The sequence below is a fragment of the Lagenorhynchus albirostris genome, chromosome 13, assembly GCF_949774975.1.
Source record: "Lagenorhynchus albirostris chromosome 13, mLagAlb1.1, whole genome shotgun sequence".
Classification (NCBI taxonomy): domain Eukaryota; kingdom Metazoa; phylum Chordata; class Mammalia; order Artiodactyla; family Delphinidae; genus Lagenorhynchus; species Lagenorhynchus albirostris.
The window spans coordinates 11,105,272-11,117,707 of NC_083107.1; positions in this window are offsets into that span (position 1 = coordinate 11,105,272).

Sequence of the window (12,436 nt, forward strand, 5' to 3'; positions counted from 1 at the left end):
AATCATCTTTTGCCTAAAAGCCACATACCTTAATTACATGTGGATCCAACAAACTTCTCGAAAATCATTGTACAAGATAGGGACCCGTGGATGTCAGGAAGACCAGTTATATGTCCCAGACTAAAAGTACCCATTTGGGAAACAAATTGCTACAGTCACCTTGAAAAACTGTTGGGCAGTATCTTACAAAGTTGAATATACGTCTACCCCACGACCCGGTAGACCGAAGATAAATGAAAACACAAGTCCACACAAAGACCTGTACATGAATGGTCACAACCACTTTATTCCTCATCACCCAAAACCAGAAACACCTTGAATGTCCATTGAGTAAAGTCAAATGGTGGTGCGTCCAGACAGTGCAAAGCCACTCAGCAAAAAAGAGGAACAGCCACGGATACCCGAGAGGACAAGCCTCAGATAGATTCCGCTGAGGGAAAGAAGCCACGTGCAAAGACTACACACTGCTCGATTCCATTTATCTGAAATTCTAGAAAAGGCAAAACCATAGTGATAAAAAAACAGGTCACTGGTTGCCGGGGCCAAGGTGGGGATGACTCCAAAGAGGTTAAAGGGGACCTCTTGGGGCGAAGGAGGGTTCTGTATCTCGATTGTGGTGGTAGTTATACAACTATGTATAATCACCAACATTCATTAAGGGTGCTCTTAAAATGGGTTGATTTTCTGTTACACAAATTACATCTCAATACTTTTTAAAGGTCCCCACCTCCGTTCTCCAAAAAATCAGTCTATAGACTCTGTCCCTGTCCTTCTTTAACAAACTTGCTGTCTGCACCTCTGTTCCAGCACAAAGCTGTGGTTACATGGAACGAGAGGCCGGGAGGGAATCCCTGGTGTCCCGTCCTTGCTAGAAAAAGGTGGTCTACGTCAGGGCACACCTTCAGAAAGCCAGAATGGGATCCACAGGCTGGCCACTGATGTGTCCCAGGAAAAGCAGACAGACATAAAGCGATCCACCCCAGAGGGGATGCATTCCGTCACCCCACAGAAGAGGGGCCCCCAGAGAGGAGGGGTGCACCCCAGGTGATCACAGGTGAAGATGGAGCAGGTCATGCAGGTGCCCAGAGGGGAACATTGCCCCAAGGATTAACCCTGTGAGTTCCTGGACCACTAAAGAAAGGCCAGCATGATCTTTAGAAACTGGCCGTAAAAAACACGAAGGATCCCAAGGCGTAAGCGCCACGAGCATCTGTAGCTCAAAGGAATAAGACGAGTCTGTGAAAGTCAGAGGGACAGGAACACAGCAGATGTAAGTACTGAGATGCGTCATCCCATAGAGCCTGGTCAGATTCTAGAGAACCAAACTTCTCTCTTTGTTCCTCGCTAGAAAACAAACCATGAAGCTGCTTCTTTCGGGGGCAAACAATGAAGGTCATCTATGTTATTTTTTCAAATTGACACATGCCCTGAGCCTGGGAAGATTCTTGAGCAGGCATGTGAAGTGCCCACGGTGGGAGTCTGCAGGTCAGCAAACTGACCACACTCCCTTCCCCCACCTCACTGTCCTGGAAGGTGTTGGGCAAACACAGGACAACCAACGCTACCACATTACATGCCAACAGTTGCTACCAATTTTTGCGAAATAACGACAGCATCACAGATTTTCTTGAAGCCAAAACCCCAAATAACACCAACAATACCGCAAGAGTCCCCAAATTAAAGGTTGCCACAGCCAGGCATGAAAGGGCTGTGAGGCACCCCCAGCCGTGGCCCTCAGTCTCTGCTGAACTCTGCCCACATTCCTGATTTCACAAGCCACAAGAAGGTGCTGGGCCATTTGCAACCAAACTCCAGGGAATTTGCAAAAATAGAGGAGGATAGCTAATGCCCCGACTCAGCAAAGAATCTACAACCTTCGCATTTCCCAGGGCTCCGGGTCAAACGAGCTTCCCCTACTCTACTTCTGCCTACTCTACCTTCTGTCCTTCTTCCCCCCAAGGGCTACGCTCCTCAGCCTTGGGAGGAAGGAGGGTTCTCTGCTCTGCAGCCCCTCCAGGAGAAGAAATGGCCAATCATATCCTGTCTTTGGTTAGTTAACAAAAGATATAAGCTACAGGGGAAAATGCGCAGGGTCGTTAGCTCATGAGTGGCCAAGCTGGATCTGCATTCACTGCTCTCTGCCTGCATTCTATACCCATAGACACAACTAGGTTGTATTTTAAATTGCCTGCCCGGAAGCTGAGCTTCTCTCCTGGAAAGGGAGCTTCTCAAACACCAGCAAGTGTATCTCAGAACTGTAAAATGAATAAAGAGATACCTGAATTAAGTAGAGGCAGGAGACCAGAAGGGGGAGCTCTCACGCCCTGCGACCATAGCACACAGCCCAACGGGAAGAAGAAAAACGCCTCTTCTTTCCTGGTGAGGACTCAGCCAATGAAAAGCCATGGACTCCTTGTTTACTATAACCCTCTCAACTTCCTCTTCCCCTCTATAAAAGCATCCTCATTCTCTTGCTGTAGGGAGACTTCCGTGTGGCTCACCATGATTGCAGACCCCAAATTGCAATTCTGTGGTGATTCCTGATAAACCCATCTTTGCTGGAGAAATATCCGGCCATCTATTTATTTCAGATCAACAACTACCGGCAAAGACAGAGGCCAACCGACCAGGGTTAGGGATGCGTGTGCTGTGGGAAGCCATGACCAAAATGAGCGCATCCTCGAGACCCCCCCCCAGGTCTGCTCCAGCCATTCGCCCCCCAGCCTTCCTGTGCCTTTAGCCTCAGCCTCCAACTCCCCATCTGTAAAATGGGGCACCATGCTGTGACACGGGTGTGTTGTAAAGAAAGAATGAGATGAAATCAGAGAAAGGGAGATGCCTGCTCCCTTTGGATAAACGTGCATACGCCATGTCCCTGGCAATGTTATTAGATATTTCAAACGATAAACTGTTAACCAAGATGATTACTGGAACAACCTTCCAGAAGTTATTAGCTTCCATTTAATAACAAGCCATTACCCACAAACAACCCATTAAGTATCAGCCAACAAACGTCTTAAAGTTTCCAATGCTCGATGAATGATGTGATTTTTTTTTTTAATAATAAAACTGGAATTCTCCTGCACTTGAATGAGTTGCACCTGCCTCTGGGCAGCTCGGCTGTTGGCTGACGGCAGGAACACAGCAGAAATCTGGGAACAGCCTTCTCTCGAAAGGCTGAGACCTTCCGAAGTCCAAACCCCAGTTTAATCAGAAAGTGGCAGTTCTTGTGCAGGGACTTATCCCTGACCGGCGGGGCGGGGTGGGGGGGCCGGGGGGATGGCAAAGAGTCCCAGGGCTGGGGCTCCTCTCTGGCTGCCTCTCGCTCCCCCCTGCAGGGAGCACGTCCATCTGTCTGCCAGGGAGCCGTCACTGTGGGCTGTCCGCTGGGTGCAGCTGGAGAAGTCACGCTATCGCTCTCACACCCTGACCTTTCTCCTCTCTCCCCAGCCTTGTGCTAAGCAGACGTCCAGAGGAAACAGTGAGAACACTGAAAAGCACCTCCGCTTCTGTTCCAGAGGCTTCTACATGCATCATTAGCTCGTTCAAACCTTGCAGCAGCTCCAAAGTAGCTATCATCACTCTCGTTTTTGCCAAGTTCACAGAGCAAATATGTGGCCAACGTGGGACTCAGGTGCAGGCCTGCCCGAGGGCATCACCCAGCCAGCCCACCACACCAAGCACCCTGACCCTTCACGGAAAAGCTTATTACACCCGCCCTGCGGGTCTCCCCCACCGTGATTCTCAGCTCTGTGAGGGCAGACTGCCTTTTACTGACTTGTGTCTGCCACAATGTAGCTCCTAGGGGATGTGCAAGAAAAGTTTTTGAGATGAATGAATCTAGAAATCAGAGGCCAACCCACAATATATGCAGTTGACCCCCAGAGAATGTTTGGCGGGTGACTGAAGGGTGCTGTGGGCAGACACTTCTGGTGACCGCTGCCCCACTTTGGATAAATGGGCGTGCGCTGTGTCCCTGGCAATGTTATTGCATATTGCAAACGCCTTGAGAGTATGGTGGCCAGGCAGAGGACTTCAAGCTTCCCAACCTCCCTGGTCCTATTCCAGGGAGAGGCTCGGTGAGGAAGGGATTCCTGGGACCTGCCACCCGTGTGGGGGGCAAGAGGGCGACACAGTGCAGTTAGCAAATCAGCCTGCCTCGCTCCTGTCCTCAGAGGACCTGTAGCTGCGTCCTCTTCAGTACTAGCCTGGTGACACCTCAAGAAATTCCAGTGACCTAAGATTGGGCCAAATGAAGCTGCTCTCTAGTGGGTCCCTGGGGTGTAGATGTACACGAAGAGCTCCGTGGTTGGATGCTCTGAGGAGATGGCACAGGGGGAGAGAACTTCTTTATCGCAAGACCACCTTCATAAGAAGCTATCAGGTTGCCTAGCCCACTCAAAAGAAAGTCCTAGAAAAAACAAACTTAGCTCCTAGTGTCCACACACCACCTCACACCCATTAGGATGGCTACTCTAAAAAAAAAAAAAAAAGAACTAATACATGTTGACAAGGATGTAGAGAAATTGGAACTCTTGTGCACTGTTGATGGGAATGTAAAATGGTGCAGCCACTATGGAAAACAATATAGCAGTTCCTCAAAAAATTAAAAATAGAGCCACATGATCCAGCCGTTCCACTTCTGAGTATATACCCATGAGAATTGAAAGCAGGTCTCAAACAGATACTTGTATACCCCCGTTCATAGCATTATTCACAATAGCCAAAAGGTGGAAGCAATCCAAGTATCCATCAACAGAGGATGGGAGAAACAAAACGTGGTCTATATATATATTGGAATAGCATTCACCCTTATAAAGGAAGGAAATTCTGACACCTGCTACAACATAGATGAACCTTGAGGACATTATGCTAGGTGAAACAAGCCAGACATAAGAGAACAAATACTGTGTGATTCCATTTATATGAGGTACTTAGAGTAATCAAATTCATAGACAGAAAGTAGAATGGTAGTTGCCGGGGTTTGCAGGGAGGGAAAAATGAGGGGTTAGTGTTTAATGGATACAGAGTTTCCATTTCATAAGAGGAAAACCTATGGAGATGGATGGTGGTGATGACTACACAATATGAATGTATTAAATACCACTGAACTATACACTTAAAATGCTTAAGATGGTAAATTTTATGTTGTGTATTTCACCACAATTTTTTAAAGTGTCCACACGTATTAAAATTAAAAGCACCCAATCCTTACTCCCCCATGGTTGACCAGATTACACTTTTTGTTTTGCTGTGATGTGTCTCCTCTTCAGTTTCACATCCATCTGGTGCCAATTTTATTAATGGCAGAATGAGATTCAAATCAACTTTCCTCCAGAGAAAGGATGAACCCGAGAAGCAGGCAACTTGCCAGGATCAAAGAACAGGAAAATAAGCCAACATCAGTTCAGAAGGTGCTGCCCTGCAGCCTAGCCCTTCTGAAACCTGCCATGTGGGGGAAGGGGGAGGGGGCAGGGCAGGAGGAGGACCAGGTTACAATCCAGAAAATGTATTATCACTCTCCATCCGGGTTCAAAATGTTTCTTTCGATGAGTCACAAAGGTTAGCTGGGAGGCTCTTAAATTAAAAACCCACAGGGTTTTCCTTTTATAGACTGTCCTCAGGAGACCTCTCACTGAGTGTTCTCCCTCGGTCCTCATCCCCAACTGGCAGCTGCTCTAAGCATGTGTGTTTACAGAAATACCAGTAGTTATTGCATGTTCCCTTCCATGTGATTAAGCATTGCCATAAAGCCCAGGCTGGATTAGAAATAGATTTTTCCCTTCTGAGAAAGGCTGAATGGGGCAAAGCCAGTGGCCATGGTGGGTGTCTTGTGCCACCTACTGGCCACTGATGGGATTACATAGCAATCGCCTTAGGGGTAGACGGGGCTTTGCCACCTGCCAGTGAGCAGGCCAGAACCGCTGCCCCGCCCACACTGCAGGGCAGGGGGTAACTGGGAAATGCCACCAACCAACCGTCCCACACTGGAACTGATCTCCAGTCCTGTACTCCCTAGTGAAGGGCTCCAGTCACCTGAGCTATTGTCTAAGGAAGCAGCCCATTGGGTCTCTTGCTGCCAGGAGAAGGGCACTTCAGGACAAGGGGAACTTATATGGCAGCACTATTCACCACGTGCATGTTTAGACTTGGAGATGAGGGGCGTGCACTCCACTGTGGTTTGCAACGTTATAGCACTTCTCAGGTAGCTTTGGACAAATGTATCTCTTTTGATCCTCATAACAACCTTATGAGGTAGGTTCCATTGTTCTTATTTTAGAGGTGAGGAAACCAAAACACAGAGAGGTGGGCTTCCCTGGTGGCGCAGTGGTTGAGAGTCCACCTGCCGATGCAGGGGACACGGGTACGTGCCCCGGTCCGGGAAGATCCCACATGCCACGGAGCGGCTGGGCCCGTGAGCCATGGCCGCTGAGCCTGCGCGTCGGGAGCCTGTGCTCCGCAATGGGAGAGGCCACAGCAGTGAGAGGCCCGCGTACCGCAAAAAAAAATAATAAAAATAAATTTTAAAATTAAATAAAAAAATAACACAGAGAGGTCTGGTCACTGGGTTAAATATCTTTTTGTCACACAGAGGGAAATGAAGGGTTATTGGGGTACTTACTTGCTTGGAAGTGGAACTACAATTCAATGGTTCTTTTACTGTCTACTTTCCAAATCAAACACACCAACATAAAGATATCTGAGTATTCTCTTAACAGTTTGGAAGATCCTACTTGAAAGTTCCACAAGCAAATGAGCATCCTCACCTCTGTAGCCACTGCCTCATTTCTTGGTTCATTTCAACAAATATGGATTGACCATATTCTTCTGAGTTCCAGGCAGGGCAGTAGGAATGAACTAACTACTCCATCACTTAGCTTATGACAGGGGCACTCTTGATGCCAACAAAAGTTTGGCTATTTCCCAAATAAAAATTAACCTTAAATAATGAAACTTTGTCACCATGGAGGGTATTCATGCTCTGAAGCCATTCACAAAGAGTTTGGGGCAAGCCATGCTCTCCTAGGTGACTACCTGGGGGAGTGACCCACGGGCAGGAGCCCAGGGCACAATGGGCTTCCTGGAGTGATGGAGGGTGGGCGATTTGAGCCCAGGTCCTGAGTTAGGACTGTGTTGGCACCATCATCCTGTTGGGCTGATATCCTGAAATCCAACGAGACCCTGGGGCTTCTGGCCTCCGGAAAGACGAGTGATCAGGCCACCGCAGTCACCAGCCTCCACCTGCAGCCACAAGGACCCTGGGCAAGGCTGTACAGACCCTGTTCCGGGGCAAGGCAGCCCGAGAGGAGGGAGCCTTAGGGAGAAGGAGGGAGACAGGAGAAGGGCAGGTGGGGTTTCCTGTCACTTTCTCCCCCGTCCTCCAGGCCCACCAAGAGGCCACTTTCCTGTCTTCTCAAGAGCCACGTGTGAAAACATTTGATCAGCCCCATGACCAGGTCAGGGAGGATGAGGAAAGCTCTCCACCACCCCCCACCCCTTCCGCAGCCTGGCTCTTGTGCCCTCGCCACCTCTGACTGCCCGGAACCTCTCGTAACCTTCCCCCAGCCCCAGTCTTCCCTCTCCGGTGCCCTCGCAGACCCACTGTGTTCTGGGTTGTCTCCCCTACCTTCACCTTGCACATTCCCTTCATTCGCCCCACCCTCACCGACACTCAGTGCCCTTGTAGTCAACCCCAGAGGTCTGCACCCGCCTCATTTGATCAGAACATGTCCTGTGCTTACTACCTTTTTACTCCCCACTCCATGGACTCACGGTGGGAACTCACGCTAAACGCCATCTTGAGAACGGTGATTTGTTTGTGTGGTGGTTTCTGTGTGCCCGCCTAGTTTTTCTCCTCCTGCCCCATGCCCCCCCTCCTCCCCCTTCTTTTATAAGAACCCAGCATGTAGGAACTAAATTTATTTCATGCATATAAACCCAGGCACTTGACTAAATTATCGTGATGAATAACAGAACAGAAACAAATAAGAAAGTGGAAACTGACATCAACTCTTTAAACAAGTATTTTCTTAATTTAAATAAATAAAGGACCAAATAAACTAGAACCTCAGTCTTCCTGTCCCATCAGTGCTTAGCAGTAGCCAGAGAGAAAACAACTTTGTACTTCAGGGAGTGATGTCCTTTTTGACCACAGTACTCCCAGCCATGACCATGACTTTCAGCGGCCCTATCTCTGGCCCTGCTCACGGAGCCTGTAACTCATAGGCCCCCTGAACTTCTGCACCCACTACACAGGAACGCTGGACTGCATGACCCAGTCAGCGCAATCCAGGATTGGCGCATAACATCATTTAACCTAAAAGCTCACTGAAGAGGGAACATTAGCATGGACCCAATCTCTATCAACAGGATAAAAATTACTTAACTTCTCTGAAAGAGAAATGGTCTCTAGATTAATCAACATCCATAAATACATCTGAGCTTCCTAATAGGTTGTCCTATAAATAATGCGCATTATTTCTAATTAAAACAATATAAATTCCTCACACTCATGGAACCCTTTACACTTTCAAAATGCTCTCCATATGTTATCATGGTAGCCCCTCAAGAACTACATGCAGTGGTAATAAATACAGTCCCTGTACATTAACAATTTAATATGCTGATATTTTCACAAGAATTTTAAAGTACAAATCCCCTAAGCATATGTCCTCTGAAGCGGTTGAGTACACGGTCCTGGAGAATTTTTGCACAGCAACCCGGATGCTCTGTGTTGCTGTTCAGGCCTTCTCCCAGTAGGGGGCACTCTAAGCCAACCTAAGCACATCCACTAGGCACCATCAGCGCCTGATACCTGGCTAAGGCCTAAGGGGCTTCATGCACCAGCCAGGCCTCCCAACAACCCCGGAAGGCAGGGACTGGGCTGTGTTGGCCATGATCCCATATTCAAGGCCAGAGTGTTGGTATAATTACCTCCTGGAACAACAGACCATATTTGGAGCCACACTCTCTCCCTAAGGCGTTCTCTAACCCTCAAAGCCCTTCTACCTAAAATGAAGGAGCACTTGAGTTTTGTTTCCCTCTCAGATCTATGAGGGGAAAAGGAAAGGAGGCCTTAGTAAGACCATGCCTGTCCCCTGTGCTGGAGAGGCCATCCAGCCAGGCCTAAGTGGTCACAGAAAGAGAAGGAGAAAGGCCTTGATAGTCTAGGGGGTCCTGAGACAGCCTGCTTGCTGTGGGCATTCCTCAACCTCCTTTGGGGAAGAACAAGCAGCCATTCCCAGAAGAGGGATCAACGGGCCACAGACGTTCTCCCCCAGCCCAGAATCACCTCTCCCCTCCCCCATCTGCCATGCTACCTCCAACTCCAAGTGCCCCCCCCATGCACCACAACCCTCAGCGTCAATAAGCCACACCCCTGTGTAAGTGCCCTCCCACACTGACTCTGGGCGTGGCCATGTGTTTCCTTTTCCGTCCTTTTACTTAACATGTGTGTTAAAAGCGTGTGGTTGGGTCTTGTTTTTTTACGCAATCTGGCAATTACTGCCTTGAATTTCTGTACTACCACTTTTCACCTACTGTAAGAAACTCTCGTAGCCCAGCCTCAGGCTGCCATTAAGGGACTCACCTTTTCCTTGTGGTTGGACGGTGGGGAAAGCCATTGTTTGGGAGAGTCTAGGCTCATCTTCAGGTCCACCTCCTGCAGGGCGCACAACCCAAGCACCACAGGAATGTGTATGCTCTCTGCATTCTCTCTGCTGACCAGCCCCTTCTCCAGTGCTACTTCCCCAGCAAAATTCCAGGGGAAGGGAGAGAGTTGTTGGGCAGGGAGATGGCTATTTGCATGTGGAACTCTTTCAGACCCTAACAGCTTCCCCGCACCCAGGACGCTTCTTCTCAGTCTGTGCTCACCTGCCCCCAGAGAACTCCAGGGCTCTCAACTGACCTGTAGTGGGGTGTGTCCCTCTGCAATTCAGCCCATCACAGCTTCCTTACATCTACCAGTCTTTGAAAACCCCATGAAACGTATGCTTTTTATTCTATATAGTTAATTCTTTTATCAACATGGGAGGAAATTGTTTATATCTTTCTACATCGTAATCGGAAGCAGACAACCCTATCTTGCTTAAGCCACTGACATTTGTGTTTCCGTTATACAACCAAGCTTAATTCCTGGGCTCATAGTATAGAAAAGACAATCACAACTAGCACTGAAGGTGTCCAGACAGCAGGGACGGTCAAGTACACGGGCACCAGTCTCCCTGGAATTGTCTCTCATGTCTGCAAGCAGCTGCCGGCCACTACAAGATTCAAAAATTGAATTTGAAAACATTTGTACTGAGTCCAAGATCTCTAGTTTGCTGGCAATTTCCCACACCTCCTCTGATTACTTATCCACTTACTTCATATACTTAAGTTTTCTTCTGGCCCTTACTGACATTTCAGTTTGATACTCAGTGAACACTGAGAAATTCTGCGCATGTCCCCCAGCAATCATGTCTACTCTGCTTTCCATGCAGATATTTTGCATCTCATGGCAAAGTTCCCATAAGCTCATTCATTTCTTTGCCTCTCATTTTCTACAAATATAATCATTTTCTATTAAAGTCAGATGGGAGAGTGCTTGGAACAGCACAGTGTCTCACAAATCTGGGATCTATCTTGGATCTCTTCCTAACAGTCACAAACATTTTCTAGCTCAGGGGCACTTCTCTCGCCCTTAGCATCACAAGAGAGACCTAGAGGCCACATCTGCCTGCAACGCCGGCCTCCATGGAAGACTCACATGTCTTCTGCTCTCCACCAGCAGGAGAGGCGGCACTGAGGTCTCTGGGGAGTGTGTGGCCTCGAGCATCTTTGTGCAGAGCCGGTCTCAGGGGATGTAGCCTCGGGACTGCACAGAGGAAATAATCCGAGCTATTCAGGAGGGTGTTGAGGACAGAGAGGGGAGAACAACTGCGCCTGCAGAAGTCAATCTCCCAGTCCCAACTCCACCTCACCCCGTCAAAACCCCAACGGCTCATCGCAAAACACAACCAGCCCTCACACTGGTGAGAAAAATGGGTCTCTCTGCACACGAGACCATTAAGCAGAAGCCAAATTAGGCTGGCCATCTCCTCTTTGCTTGCGCCAGGGAAGGGAAGGGAAGTCTGCAGAGGAAGGAAGTACAAAACAGCACAATTCTTTGCTTTCTTTTTTTAAAACTTTTACAATTTTGAAACTATTGTAGATTCACATAGAGTTGTAGGAAATAATACAGAGAGCCCGTATGTCCTTTACCCAGGTTCCCATGGTACCAACTTGCGTAACTACAGCACAATATCCCCAGCGGGAGAGGAGTTCTGAGGTCTCTGGTGCGTCTGGCCTCAACCACAAAATTGCCATTATTACGATCCATCCACCTTATTTATACTTCACTTCTTTTACATTCACTCAGTTGTTTGTGCGTGTGTGTGGTACTGTGCAATTTTATCACATGTGTGGATTTGTGTGACCACCAGCAGAGCCAACATACACAACAGTCCCATCACAAGGATTCCTCATGTTGTCTCTTTAATAGCCACTTCACTTCCTACCCTCACTTCCTACTCTCACTTCCTACCCTCAGCCCTAATCTCTGCCAACTACTATTTTCTCCATCTCTATAATTTCAATAATGCTATATAAATGGGATCACACAATATATAACCTTTGAGATTGACTTTTTTCTCTCATAATTCTGTGAGTTATTACAGAATAATTTTCTTTTATTACTGAGAAGTGTTCTATGCTTCACTTTTCTTTAAAGGCATCTTATAGTCTCTTCTGATTTCATGGATTGATAGAAGAATGTGCTTAATGTCACCTCTTCGTTTTCAAAATTGTTAGGTATAAACATGATCGAATGAAAAGGAAAAGAAGTGTACGTGAAGCACTCTCAGTTTGCATTTTTCTTCCTAATTTGCTGATAATTTGCATTTATGAATGCAGCTTTCAGGGAAACCACTTCCTGTGTTGAACAGAGTTTGTTAATAACAATAAAGGCTAGAAACTCAAAATGTAACCGCAACAAAAATGTTACTGTCCTGGACCTCTGGTTACAAACAAGATGGCGTAGATGAACTTTTCCCTATTCTTCCTGCTAAGAACAGCGATAACACCTGGATATTATATATGAAACATGAGAAGACTCAAGGGTGGAGAGAAAAAAGCAGATTGGGTAAGGACCCCAGGACCTGAGGAACAACACGGCAGTAAGTTTTTCAGGTTTCTTCTTGGCTTCTTATATCTCAGACTGGGCTGAAGAAGCCAGCAAACTAGAGGCTTCAATGGGTGCAGACAAAAAAGCCCCCAAGGGCTTCCCTGGTGGCGCAGTAGCTGAGAGTCCGCCTGCCGATGCAGGGGACACGGGTTCATGCCCTGGTACCGGAAGATCCCACATGCCGCGGAGCGGCTGGGCCCGTGAGCCATGGCCGCTGAGCCTGAGCGTCCGGAG